This window comes from Hordeum vulgare, chromosome 3H, assembly GCF_904849725.1.
Source record: "Hordeum vulgare subsp. vulgare chromosome 3H, MorexV3_pseudomolecules_assembly, whole genome shotgun sequence".
Classification (NCBI taxonomy): Eukaryota; Viridiplantae; Streptophyta; class Magnoliopsida; order Poales; family Poaceae; genus Hordeum; species Hordeum vulgare.
The window spans coordinates 138,515,354-138,530,847 of NC_058520.1; positions in this window are offsets into that span (position 1 = coordinate 138,515,354).

Consider the following 15,494-nt stretch of genomic DNA (forward strand, 5'->3'; position numbering starts at 1 on the left):
CTTTAGTCATTGAAGCAATTGCAATTTATCACAACATCAGAAAGAGTCAAATAAGAGCTTGTAAAGCCAATCCACATACTCAATATTCTTTCGTTCTCTACAATTGCTACAACTCACGTGGTACTCATGAGATCAAAGTTTCAGCTGGACACGGAGAAAGATAGGGGCTTATAGTTTTGCCTCCCAACTACTTACCTCAAGGGTAATGTCAACAATAATAATTCATGAATGCCTACCTCCAAGTTGACATATGAATATAGATCTTTCCCTAGCATATGATGTTAGCCAAGATAAAGGCGAGATAAGGAATTGGTGATGATCACCATGACTCTTCCAGGGACCAAAAGTAAAGGTACAAGATAGGCCCTTCGCAGAGGGAAGCAGAGGTTGTCATGCGCTTTTGAGGTTTGGATGCGTGTCCTCTTAGTGCGGAGGAACGTCACTTTATATTGCCTCCTGTGATAAAGAACTTTATTATGCAGTCTGTCGCTTTATGTCTTCCTCATCACAGGTTCATATAAAGCTTATTTTCCACACACTAATAGATCATACATATTAGAGAGCAATTTTTATTGCTTGCACCGATGACAACTTACTTGAGGGATCTTATTCAATCCATAGGTAGGTATGGTGGACACTCATGGCAAAACTGGTTTGATGGTTCATGGATGCACAAGTAGTATCTCTACTTAGTGCGGGAGGTTTTGGCTAATATGAGGTGGAAGCAACCGTCACATGCTAAGGGATCTCTAAACATATAACACTGTTCGGAGCCAAGCAAACACAATTCATTACGTTGTCTTCCTTGTCCAACATCTACTTCTAGGCATGTAATAGTTTAGTGAGTGTTCACAATCATAGATGGTGTCAGAGATGATATATTTATATGTGAACCTCTCCTTCTTTATCACTTCCTATTAATTGCAACAATGACCAAGGTCTACGTTTGCCTACCCTCAACAAGTTTCAATCCTCATTCTTTTTATATGTGAAGCCATCACTTCCCATAAGATCATTACATGATCTTTCATGCTTTTGTTCTATTCTCACTCTTATGATCATGGCAAGAGGCAAAGCACTTCAACTAAGACACTCTTCATTATATGGCTCACGAGCAAGAATACAACGGGGGTGACACAAAGCAAAACTCAAAACTAAAACACTAAGACTTTTAAACTACTAGAGAAAGAGAAAACTAAAAAGGAAAACTAGAACAAAGGTAAAGGCAAAAGATGTGATGGTGATACGATACCGGGGCAACTCCCCCAAGCTTGGCAAAAGCCAAGGGGATTGCCCATACCAATGCTCAGTTGTCTTCCTTTGGTGGTGATGGTGGTGGAGTTGTTGAAGAGGTCTTGAGCTTGTTTAATTTCCACTTGAGCATAAAATTCTGCTCCCTCAGATCATCAATTTCGTCTTCAAGCTTCAACACCCTTTGGCATAATTCCTGCTTACTCTCCTGCAAGAAACGAGAAGGGATAAACAAGGTCTTAGGCTTCCTCCTTGAGCCAAGGAGGCTTGACTTCTTGAACTCCACATGAGTGCGTACAGGTTGAGTTAGAGGAGCCTCCTCTTCATCGGAACTTGTTTGTTCCTTCCCCTTGGGATCATAGTCTTCTTCCTCATCAATGGTCCAGCCATATGGTTCAAAGTCCCCATAGACCTTGGGGGTTAGCAAGGTAATCAACCACATAGCTCTCCCCCTATGAATCCTGAGAAGACATCTTGACCTAGATCTGCGGCAGAAAACAGACTCGAAACGAAAAACAGAGGAAATCTGCGTGATGCAGGGGTCAGACCAAATGGAAGTATATATAATGATTTTTTCCAGACCAGAATGAGTACCCTGCACGAAAACGGAGTTCGGGAGGCGCACGAGGTGGCCACAAGCCCTCACGGCGTGGCCAGGGGGTGGGCCCGCGCCGTGCAGGCTTGTCGCCTCCTCGCGCACTTTTCGGACTACTTCCAATTTTTGTATTTTTTCAAATATTCCAAAACGAAGAAAAATTCCTACTCTAAAAGTTGTGGACTCTGTTTTCTTACCGAATCACATACCTCTTCATTTTCGGAGTCTGAAACAGGCTGATAAATATCCCTTAGGTATTCTTCCGGAGTTATGGTATTGATGATATTGCTTTCAACATTTATGGGAGTACGTGAGATATAATGCTTGATTCTCTGTCCATTTACCACTCTCGGACAATTACCTTCCGTGTTGTTGATCTTGATAGCACCGGAACGATATACTTCCTCAACAACATATGGACCTTCCCATTTAGAGAGAAGCTTGCCTGCAAAGAATCTTAAACGAGAGTTATATAGCAAGACATAATCACCTACATTGAACTCACGCTTTTGTATCCTCTTATCATGCCACCTCTTAACCTTCTCTTTGAACAGCTTGGCATTCTCATATGCCTGAGTTCTCCACTCATCAAGCGAACTAATATCAAATAACCTCTTCTCACCGGCAAGTTTGAAATCAAAGTTGAGCTCTTTGATTGCCCAATAGGCTTTATGCCCAAGCTCAAGAGGTAAGTGACATGCTTTCCCATACACCATTTTGTACGGAGACATGCCCATGGAATTCTTATAGGCAGTTCTATAAGCCCACAGTGCATCATCGAGCTTCTTAGACCAATTCTTTCTAGACCCGTTGACAGTCTTTTGCAGAATCAGTTTAATCTCTCTATTACTTAGCTCTACTTGACCACTGGACTGAGGGTGGTAGGGAGACACAACTATATGGTTGACATCGTACTTAGCAAGCGTTTTACAGAAAGCACCATGAATGAAGTGTGAACCACCGTCGGTCATTAGATATCTAGGGACTCCAAATCTAGGGAAGATAACTTCTTTCAGCATCTTGATAGAGGTGTTGTGATCAACACTACTAGTGGGGATAGCTTTTACCCACTTAGTGACGTAATCAACAACAACTAGGATGTGAGTATACCCGTTGGATTTTGGAAAAGTTCCATATAATCAAAGCCCCAAACATCAAATGGTTCAATGACAAGTGAATAGTTCATAGGCATTTCCTGACGTTTGCTAATATTACATATTCTTTGACATTCGTCACAAGACAAGACAAACTTACGGGCATCCTTGAAGAGAGTGGGCCAATAGAAACCTGATTGCAATACATTGTGTGCAGTTCTATCTCCCGCATGGTGTCCTCCGTAGGCCTCGGAGTGACACTTCTGTAGGATCTGTCCCTGTTCATGTTCATGTATGCAACATCTAATAACACCATCTACTCCTTCCTTATAAAGGTGAGGATCATCCCAGAAATAGTGTCTCAAGTCAAAGAAGAATTTCTTCTTTTGCTGGTACGTGAAACTAGGTGGTATATATATTTGGCAACGATATAGTTTGCATTATCAACATACCACGGTGCACTACGTGAAGCATTGATGACATTCAATTGCTCATCGGGAAAGCTATCATCAATAGGTTGTGGGTCATCAAGAACGTTCTCCAACCTAGACAAGTTATCTGCTACTGGTTTATCAGCACCCTTTCTGTCGACAACGTGCAAATCAAATTCTTGTAGCAAGAGAACCCATTTGATAAGTCTAGGTTTAGCGTCTTTCTTCTCCATGAGGTACTTAATAGCAGCATGATTAGTGTGAATAGTGACTTTGGAATCAACTATGTAAGACCTGAACTTTTCACATGCAAACACGACAGCTAAAAATTCCTTCTCCGTAGTAGCGTAGTTTCTATGGGCACTGTCTAGAGTTTTACTAGCATAGTGAATAACATTCAACTTCTTGTCAACTCTTTACCCTAGAACAACACCAACAGCATAATCACTAGCGTCACACATGATCTCAAAAGGCAAGTTCAAATCAGGTGGTTGAACAATAGGTGCAGTTATCAAAGCCCTCTTAAGTATTTCGAAGGCTTCCTCACAATCATCATCAAAGACAAAAGGAATATCCTTTTGCAAGAGATTGGTAAGAGGCCTAGAAATCTTAGAGAAGTCTTTGATGAACCTTCTATAGAAACCAGCATGCCCAAGGAAACTTCTTATCCCTTTGATATCTGTGGGGTATGGCATTTTCTCGATTGCATCAACCTTAGCCTTATCGACTTCAAGACCTCTTTCAGAAATTTTATGTCCTAAGACGATGCCTTCATTAACCATAAAGTGGCACTTCTCCCAATTCAAGACAAGATTGGTGTCTTTACATCTCTGTAAGACTCGATCAAGGTTGCTGAGGCAATTGTCAAAGGAAGACCCGTAAACAGAGAAGTCATCCATGAAAACCTCAAAAATATTTTCACAAAAGTCAGAGAATATAGCCATCATACATCTTTGAAAAGTGGCAGGTGCATTACATAAGCCAAAAGGCATACATCTATAAGCAAAGGTACTGAAAGGGCAGGTGAAAGTGGTCTTCTCCTGATCAGATTGTGCAACTGGTATTTGGGAGAAACCAGAATAACCGTCTAGAAAGCAGAAGTGTGTGTGTTTAGACAGTCTTTCTAGCATTTGGTCGATAAAAGGCAAAGGGTAATGATCTTTCCTAGTGGCTTTATTCAATTTCCTAAAATCGATCACCATCCTATAGCCAGTGATAATCCTCTATGGGATCAATTCATCCTTATCATTAGGGACAACGGTGATGCCTCCCTTCTTAGGGACGCAATGCACCGGACTCACCCAATCGCTATGAGCAACAGGATAGATGGTACCTGCTTCCAGGAGCTTTAGTATCTCTTTTCTTACTACCTCTTTCATCTTCGGATTCAATCTCCTTTGCTGATCAGCAACTGGTTTGAAATCAGGATCAGTTTTAACCTTGTGCTGACATAGAGTGGGACTAATGCCCTTAAGATCATCAAGAGTATATCCAATAGCAGCACGGTGCTTCCTCAGAGTTTTTAGTAACTTCTTTTCTTCATGCTGTGAGAGGCTAGCACTAATTATAACAGGATATATCTCCTTTTCATCAAGATAGGCATACTTAAGAGTATTAGGCAACTGTTTAAGCTCGAGCATAGGATCACCCTTTGGTGGGGGTGGATCCCCAAGCAATTCAATAGGCAAGTTATTCTTAAGGATAGGATATTGTTCTAAGACAACTCTATCTATCTCATCCCTTTCATCCATATGCATATCATTTTCATGCTCAAGCAAGTATTGCTCTAAGGGATAAGTAGGAGGCACGACAATAGAGGCTAAGGCAATAGTTTCATCCCTACTAGGCAACTCCTTTTCATGAGGTCGTCTACCAAACATAGAGAAATTGAACTCATGTGACACACCTTCAAAGCCAACAGTGACAGTTTGCTTCTCACAATCAATATGAGCATTGACGGTATTGAGAAAAGGGCTGCCAAATATGATGGGACAAAAGCTATCTTGTGCGGTAGCAAGAACGAGGAAATCAGCAGGATACTTCGTTTTACCACACAAGACTTCAACATCCCTAAAAATTCCCACATGGCAGATAGTATCACTATTGGCAAGCTGAATAGTGACATCAATAGGCTCTATCTCAACAGGTGCAATCTCATCTTTGATTTCATCATATAAGGATTGAGGTATTGCACTAACACTAGCACCCACGTCACATAAACCATGGTAACAATGATCTCCTATCTTAACAGAAACCACAGGCATGCCAACAACAGGCCTATGTTTGTCTCTAACGTGAGGTTTAGCAATTCTAGCAGCATCTTCACAGAAGTGAATATTATGTCCCTCAACTTCTTCAGACAGAAGATCTTTGATAATAGCAATGCTAGGTTCAACTCTAGTTTGCTCAGGGGGTGTAGGTGTTCTAATATAGCCTCTACGTATCACAGTTGAAGCTTTAGAATGATCCTTTATCCTAACATGGAAAGGTGGTTTCTCAATGTAAGCATTGGGAACAACAGGATCACTATAGGCAATGACTTTCTCTTCAACTGGAGTGGGTTTAACTACATTGACTTCTAAAGGAGGATGATATTTAAACCACTTCTCTTTGGGGAGATCAATATGAGCAGCAAAGGATTCACACAATGAAGCTACTATCTCAGGGTCAAGTCCATACTTAGCGCTAAAATCACTAAAGGTATTTGTCTCAACAAAGGATTTAACGCAATCAAATCTGAAATTCATACCTGACTCCTTACCTTATTCAAGCTCCCAATCTTCAGAGTTGCATTTAATTCTCTCCAATAAATTCCATTTGAAGTCAATATATCTCTTCATAAAAGAACCGGTACAAGAAGTGTCAAGCATGGTGCGATCATCACGAGAAAGCCGAGCATAGAAGTTCTGAATGATAATTTCTCTCGAGAGCTCATGGTTGGGGCATGAATATAGCATTGATTTAAGCCTCCCCCAAGCTTGAGCGATGCTTTTTCTGTCACGAGGCCAAAGATTGTAAATATAATTTCGATCACGATGTACTAAATGCATAGGATAAAACTTTTGATGAAATTCCAATTTCAACCGATTGTAGTCCCATGATCCAGTATCATCACATAGCCTATACCATGTCAATGCCTTATCCTTAAAAGATAAAGGAAAGACCTTCTTCTTGACCTCATCCTCGGGCACACCTGCAAGCTTAAATAAACCACAAACTTCATCTACATAGATTAGATGCAAGTCTGGATGTGATGTTCCATCTCCTGTAAAAGGATTAGCCAGCAGTTTCTCAATCATACCCGAAGGAAATTCAAAGAAAATACTTGCAGTAGGTGCAGCAGGTTGAGGAGCAACTATTTGTGCTTCCGTTCGAGGTGAAGATACCCCAAACAAGCACCTCAAAGGATTAGTATCCATAGTGACAAGTGACAATAAATTTCAGCACACTATATGAATGTTTCCTTACCAAGTTCCACTTACCAAAGGCGCTTCACTCCCCGGTAACGGCGCCAGAAAAGAGTCTTGATGAGCCACAAGTATAGGGGATCAATCATAGTCCTTTCGATAAGTAAGAGTGTCGAACCCAACGAGGAGCAGAAGGATCTGACAAGTGGTTTTCAGCAAGGAAATATCTGCAAGCACTGAAATTGTCGGTAACAAGTGATTGTGTGGTGAGATGATTCGTAGCGAGCAACAAGTAAAAAAAGTAGCAACGGTGTAGAAAAGTGGCCCAATCCCTTTTGTAGCAAGGGACAAGCCTGGACAAAGTCTTATAGGAGGAAAAACGCTCCCGAGGACACACGGGAATTTCTGTCATGCTAGTTTCATCATGTTCATACGATTCGCGTTCGTTACTTTGATAGTTTGATATGTGGGTGGACCGGCGCTTGGGTACTGCCCTTACTTGGACAAGCATCCCACTTATGATTAACCCCTCTCGCAAGCATCCACAACTACGAAAGAAGAATGAAGACAAAGTCTAATAATAGCATTAAACTAGTGGATCCAAATCAGCCCCTTATGAAGCAACACATAAACTAGGGTTTAAGCTTCTGTCACTCTAGCAACCCATCATCTACTTACTACTTCCCAATGCCTTCCTCTAGGCCCAAATAATGGTGAAGTGTTATGTAGTCGACATTCAAATAACACCACTAGAGGAAAAACAACATACAACATATCAAATTACCGAACGAATACCAAATTCACATGACTACTATTAGCATGACTTATCCCATGTCCTCAGGAACAAAAGTAACTACTCACAAAGCATAATAATATTCATGACCAGAGAGGTAATGAGTAGCATCAAGGATCTGAACATAAACTCTTCCACCAAACAATCCAACTAGCATCAACTACAAAGAGTAATCAACACTACTAGCAACCTTACAAGTACCAATCGGAGTCGCGAGACGGAGATTGGTTATACGTGATGAACTAGGGTTTGGATATGAGATGGTGCTGATGAAGATGTTGATGGTGACGAGTCCCCTCCAATGAGAGGAGTGTTGGTGATGACGATGGCGACGATTTCCCCCTCTGGGAGGGAAGTTTCCCCGACAGGATCGTCGTGCCGGAGCTCTAGATTGGTTCTGCTCAAGTTCCGCCTCGTGGCGGTGGCGAAACCACGAAAAAGATCCTCTGTGATTTTTTTCCTGGACGAAACTCTCCATATAGCAAAAGAGGGGGCCAGTGGGCTGCCCAGAAGCCCCCATGGCGCGGCCTGGGGGTGGTCGTGCTGTGTAGGCTTGTGGGCACCCCCTAGTGCCCCTCTGGCACTTCTTCGACCCAGTATTTTTGATAAATCGGGAAAAAAATCCCCGTTTATTTTCACGGCGTTTGGAGTTGTGCAGAATAAGTATCTCAACTTTGCTCCACTTTCAGGCCAGAATTCCAGTTGCCGGTATTCTCCCTCTTCATGTAAACCTTGCAAAATAAGAGAGAGAAGGCATAAGAATAGTACTGTGAAGTGAAATAACAGCCAAAGAAGCGATAAATATCAACATGAAAACATGATGCAAAATGGACGTATCACACCGCGCCCCAATGCGCCAAACCCAGGCCAAGGAGCACCAGGCAGGAACCAAGCTCCCCGCAACCAACAATATCACAGCAGGGGGCGGATTAACCATATATCCGCAGAAGAGGCACAAGAAGACCCGGATTGCATTCTGGGTACGTTCCTCGTCAACTCCACCCCAGCAACAATATTGTTTGATTGTGGTGCTTCACATTCTTTTGTTACACAAAGATTTTCCGGAAAATGTGGTTTGAAGCCTACCCTGCTTAACGGGCAGATGGCAATACAAACCCCGGGAGCAGTGTTAAGGACCAACCTAGGATGTAGAGGAGTCGGGATTGTTATCAATGGGATAAGCTTCTCAGCAGACCTCATTGTCATTAAGTCGCAAAGCCTAGAAGCAATTCTCGGCATGGATTGGTTGGCCAAACACCAGAGCATCTTGGACTGTGCCAATAGGGATATTACCATGACAAGCGACCAAGGGGTCAAAGTCAACTATGTCTCTGAGCCAGTAACCACTCGTGTACCGCAGGTTAACAGCCTGTCAGGAGAAGAGCTGGACCGAGTGCCGATAGTTTGTGAGTACCCAGACGTCCTTCCTGATGAACTACCAGGGATGCCTTCCGACCGAGACATCGAGTTCATCATTGAGCTCATGCCCGGGTCAAGGCCTATCTATAAGAAACCTTACAGGATGGGATCCGAAGAGCTAGCAGAGCTGAAGAACCAGCAGGATGAGCAACTCAGGAAAGGGTTCATTCGTCCGAGTGTGTCACCTTGGGGATCACCTATTCTGTTCGTGTCTAAGAAGGATGGAACTATCAGACTCTGCGTCGATTACTCTTCTCTCAATGAAGTCACGATCAAGAATGAGTATCCACTCCCCAAGATTGAAGACTTGTTTGACCAGTTAAATGGAGCTAAGGTATTCTCCAAGATCAATCTCCGATCTGGATATTACCAACTGAAGATCCGACCTGAAGACATACCCAAGACTGCATTCGTGACCCGGTACGGTCTGTACGAGTGTATTGTCATGTCTTTCGGGTTGACTATAGCCCCAGCTTACTTCATGTACCTCATGAACAAGGTCTTCATGGAATACCTGCGTAAGTTTGTCGTCGTATTTATTGATGACATATTAATCTTCTCCAAGTCCAAAGAAGAGCATGAGCAACACTTGAGGTTAGTGTTGGAAAAGCTTCGAGAGCACCAACTGTATGCCAAGTTCAGCAAATGCCAATTCTAGCTGAACGAAGTTGGATTCTTGGGTCGTACCATGACAGCAAGTGGATTGGCAATTGATCCCTCCAAGATTACTACGGTAACCAACTGGGAGTCACCAATTGATGTGAAGGAAGTTAGGAGCTTCCTCGAGCTCCCGGGATACTACCGCAAGTTCGTAGAAGGATTCTCCCGCATCACTCGACCCATGACTCGGCTCTTGAAGAAAGACAAGAAGTTTGAATGGACGCCGGAGTGTGAAGCGAGCTTCCAGGAGTTAAAGAAGAGATTGACTACCGCCCCGGTATTGGCCAATCCAGATATCGGCAAGGAGTTTGTGGTATATTGTGATGCCTCCAGAACCAGGCTCGATGGAGTCCTAATGCAAGACGGCAGAGTCGTGGCATATCTGTCACAGAACTGCGTCCGCATGAGGAGAATTATGCCACCCATGATCTCGAATTAGCAGCTGTAGTGCATGCTCTAAGGACATGGCGACATTACCTTCTAGGGAAGCGATGTGAAATATACACCGACCACAAAAGTCTGAAGTATATCTTCACTCAAAGGGAATTGAATATGAGGCAACAAAGATGGTTGGAGTTAATCAGAGACTACGACCTCAACATTCAATATCATCCCGGTAAGGCCAATGTAGTGGCTGATGCCTTAAGCAGGAAGACCAGCACCTTGAACGTCATGCTCAAGGAAAGGCTACCCGCCCTATATGAGGAAATGGAGAACTTCGGGTTGGAGCTAGTGAAATCAGGATTCCTGGCTAACCTCGAAGTCAAACCAACGCTGGCTGGCGATATCAAGGCAGCCCATAAGGGGCACAAGAGGATTGAATGCATCAAGAAGAAGATCCAAGAAGCCAAGGCCCCAGAATTCTTAGTGGATGGACAAGGAGTAGTGTGGTTTGGGAAACGTTTATGCGTACCCAACAAGGCAGAACTCAAGGATTTGATCCTACAGGAAGCACATGATACACCCTACTCTATTCACCCCGGTGGTACCAAGATGTATCAAGATCTCCGAGAAAAATTCTGGTGGCATGGCATGAAAAGGGAAATAGCATCTTATGTCGCCAAGTGCGACGTGTGCCAGTGAGTCAAGGCTGAGCATCAACGACCTGCTGGATTGCTACAACCACTTCAAGTGCTAGAATGGAAGTGGGACAAGGTCGGCATGGACTTCATCACTGGATTGCCCAGGTCAAGCAAGGGGCATAACTCCATATGGGTCATTGTCGACCATCTGACCAAGGTGGGCCATTTCATTCGAGTCAATACCACTTATGATGGAAGCCAATTGGCTAGTATCTACATCCATGGTATAGTAAGTCTCCACGGAGTTCCCAAGGGGATTGTATCTGACTGAGGCACGCAGTTCACCTCAAGATTCTAGAAGAAGTTCCAAGAAGCCCTCAGAACCAAACTCTCTTTCAACACCGCTTTCCACCCGCAAACGGGCAGACAAACTGAGAGAGTAAACCAGATACTCGAAGATATGCTCCGTGCTTGTGTCTTGGCACATGGTGCCAAATGGGAAGACTGTCTGTCGTTCGTTGAGTTCTCATACAACAACAGCTACCAGTCCAGTCTCCAGCTGGCCCCATTTGAAGTGTTGTACGGACGAAAGTGCCGCACCCCGCTCAACTAGTCCGAAACCGGTGAAGGATTGATTTTTGGGCCGGAAGTTCTGCAAGAAGCAGAAGATAAGGTGCAACTTGTTCGAGAAAACCTAAAAGCATCCAAGTCATGACAGAAGAGCTATGTGGATTCTCGTCGCAGAGATGTGGAGTTCGTTCCTGGAGACTAAGTGTTCCTCTGCGTCACACATCTCAAGGGAACCAAGTGTTTCCATGTAAAGGGAAAACTTGGTCCAAGGTTCATTGGACCTTTTAAGAGCACGGCAAGGCGTGGAGAAGTTGCTTACCAATTGGAGCAACCTCCAAAACTTTCGTGTGTGCACAACATCTTCCACGTGTCACAACTTCGGAAGTGTCTTCAAGCGCCAAACCGTCCCGATATTTACAAGGACATTGACCACCAAGCCATTGACCTTCAGCCAGATCTCACTTTCCGTGAGAAGCTGATCCGTATCCTGGATGAAGCAGAACGTTGCACCAGAAGCCGCACCACCAAGTATTTCAAGGTTCAGTGGAGCAACCACACCGAAGCTGAAGCAACATGGCAGCGTGAAGACTATCTCCGATCTGAGTTTCCGTACCTTTTTAGCACTTAGCTTAGGAATCTCGGGGACGAGATTCTTGTAAGGGGGATAAGTCTGTCACACCCTGTTTTCACTACCACTTTTTCTGTAATTCAAAAATCTGAGTTTACTATTTTTTTTTTCAAAACTAATGTTGTGAGTGCCATGAATGCCATTGTATGCTTGTATGCTTGATCATGTGATATCACAAACCACATTCCTCATGACTTAATTATTTTCAAAACCTTTTTTTATTTTTGGTTAAAGTAAAACCCTGCTTTGGGATTGCACTACAAGTCCTTGATGGCAAGAAGTGTTCTCACCCCAAGTTGGTGATTTGGTTCTAACACTATTTTAGTTCACCAAATCATAAAATAATTATTATTTTTGAATTATTTTCCTATTTTATTTGCATGTCCATTTCTAAGGCCAGGAATGATATTCCTATATGGAAAATACTTTTCTGCCTTAGGAAATTCTGAGAAAAATCGGAGAAACTCAGAAGGACATATATTTTCCATATATAAGATTTTAAACCCCTATTTATATTATTATTAATTGAGTGAAACCCTGAAAACCCATTCTGTCTGTTTTGACCTTTTGAAATCTTTCCAAAGGAAATATTCTCAATAAATTCCTAGAAAATTACAGTGGTATCCCTAAGCCATATTTGGTGCCAATATAAAGTTTCACCTTGATCCAAGGTGGTTAAGGTCACCAAATAAATCCAAAACCCCTTTGTCTAGATTAAAGTTAGAGCAGCTCTACATAGCAAAGTTTGTCCAATGGATTTGAAACTTTGCAACGGTGCCTAATACCTCAAATGAAGGCTTCATGCCAAAGATGGGATTTGTGGGACTTAATTTGCCCACACTCTCTTTGGAAGGAACAAATCTGGTCATTTGCTGAAGTTTTCAAGTTTACAAAGCTAAACTTGTCCAATGGAGCTCAAACTTGGTGAAGCCCCTTGGTTTAGCACCAAACTCAATCCTGTTAAGTTGCAGAGCCAGTGGTGGGGTGCAACCACCCCAAACCACTATCGAACACCTTCTGACAAATGAGTAAAACCCCTCCTAACCTTAGCTAAACCCCAACCCTTTTCCAAACTCTCAGATTAGGTGGCCAGCATCAATGCCAAGCCCAGTCAACTCGCCCCTCTCTGGTTCAAAGTAGAAATGCCAAAAAACCCAATCTAAGCTTCAGCTCAAGGCTGACAACACCTGTTTTCCTTGTCCCCCTTGACCAGCCGAAGCTCCCACGGGCCTCCAATGGCTAGGCATCTCTCAGCCAGTGCCCAGGACATGCTAGACACGTCCAAGGCACCCCACAACGCGCCAGCATGCCGTGGCATGCCAAAGCTACGCTCTGGGCACGCTACAGAGAACCACCGAGGTGGGGGCGATGCTCTCGGCCAGTTCCAACCTCCCCCGAAGTGTCTAACCTCTTCCCCGACAGCCCCTCTACATCAGGCGACCATGAGGGCCCCTCCTCTCCCGCGCTAAGAGCTGGTGCGATGTGTGCCCGCACGCACCAGAACCGGACAGAGATGTGCGGCCATGGGTGTTTGCCTCTCCTCTCTCTCCCTTCCCCACAGTGAGTCCTGGTAGTCCAAAACCACGTCCCGAGACCATGGCTACGACCACAACTCCTCTCTGCACCCCCATGCGCGCCACGGTGAATCACTGGCGCTCCCGAGTCGGCTCACCGTCAGGGTCCTATATATAGCCTCCCCCTCGCTCCAGCACCCCTCAAACCTCATCGCAGCAACCTCAGTCACCTCCCTAGCCACCCAAGTAAGCCAGCAGAGCCCCGGTGCTCGAGATCGACCAAGGCCCCTCCGCCTCGGAGGTCCGGTCGATCTACGGCTAAACGTCGTCTCCTGCGTCCCTCTGCCCCCCAAACCACTCCCCGTGACACCAGGAATCTTTCCCCCTGTTCCCCGATCGATTCCGTGCCCCTAGCTACCAACTCCACCTTCGCCCGAAACCTCTCCGCCGCGGCTACCTCGTCGCCGGTGAACCAGAGCACCTCCGCTGTCGAGTCGACCACCAGCAGGTAGGCGGCGACGAGTCGAACCCATTCCTATCGTCGTTAGGGCCTGAGGACGTCGGTAGGCACGCCGGCATGCTCCTCCTACTCTCTGGCCAAAGGTAGGAGACGACCCCGACAGGGGTGCCCTGCTAGCAGTCCCCGGCAACGACACTAGAGAAATGTTGTTGACGTGTTCGTGACTTGATGCCTCCACGGCAACAGAGCCAGAATTGTTCCCAGTTTCTCAACAATTAGCAATTGTCTTGCAATGGCCCACCAGCGCGTGGGTTCACGACAGTTTTCGAGGGTAGAGTATTCAACCCAAATTTGTTCGTTCGCCCGACAGGAAGTGAAAGGATACTCTCAAGTATTAGCACCTGAATGTGTCAGATTCAAACACACCTGAAAGATTAGTATCTGCAAGCAAAGTATCAGTAGCAAAGTAGTATGATAGCAACGGTGCGAGAAAGGGTCTGTTGACGGCAGACTATTCCTAACTGCCGTATCAATGGCACCAGAAGTTGCCCGTGGATGGGAAATATTCTTTCCCGTCAACGTCGCGCGAAAAAGTATTGTAGCAGGTAGCAGCAGTGTAACGAGTAACAACAATGGCAAGGAACAGCAGTAGTGACAGCAATAGCAAGTAGCAACAGTAGCAAGTAGCAGCAGAGCAAAGCAAATAACAGCACTAGCAACAGTAGTAACAACAACAGAGCAAAACAAGTAACAACAGTAGTGGGACAAACTCGTAGGCAATGGGTCGGTGATTTGTTTGTATGACATTCATCATGCAATAGTTATAACACGGAGAGATATGTGGCTAGCTCCCGTTCGTCAATGTGATGTAGACATGCATTCCGTGTGTCGTCATATGTACTTAGGGAAAAGAACTTGCATGACATCTATTGTCCATCCCTCCCGTGGCAGCGGGGTCCAAAAGGATACTACGGGATATTAAGGTTCTCCTTTTAATAAAGAACCGGAACAATGCATTAGCACTTGGTGAACACATGAACTCCTCAAACTATGGTCATCACCGGGAGTGGTTCCGGTTATTGTCACTCCGGGGTTGCCGGATGATAACACATAGTAGGTAACTACAACTTGCAAGATCGGATCTAAAACACACATATATTGGTGACAACATAATAATTTCAGATCTGAAATCATGGCACTCGGGCCCTAGTGATAAGCATTAAGCATGGCAAAGTAGTAGCAACATCAATCTCAGAACATAGTGGATACTAGGGATCAATCCCCGTCAAAACTAACTCGATTACATGATAGATCTCATCCTACTCATCACCGCCCAGCGAGCCTATGAATAGATTACTCACGAACGATGAAGAGCTTCATGGAATTGGAGAGGGAAGAAGGTTGATGACGACGATGGCGACGATTTCCCCTCTCCGGAGCCCAAAACGGACTCCAGATCTGCCCTCCAGATGAAGAACAAGATGTGGTGGCACCTCCGTATCGCAAACGCGATGAAATCTTCTCTCTTGATTTTTTCTGGGACGAAAGTGAATTTATAGAGCTGAGTTTGGGTGCGGCAGAGCCACGTGGGCCCCACAAGCTTGGTAGCCGCCACCAGGGGGCGGCGGCTACACGGCTTGTGGCCCACTG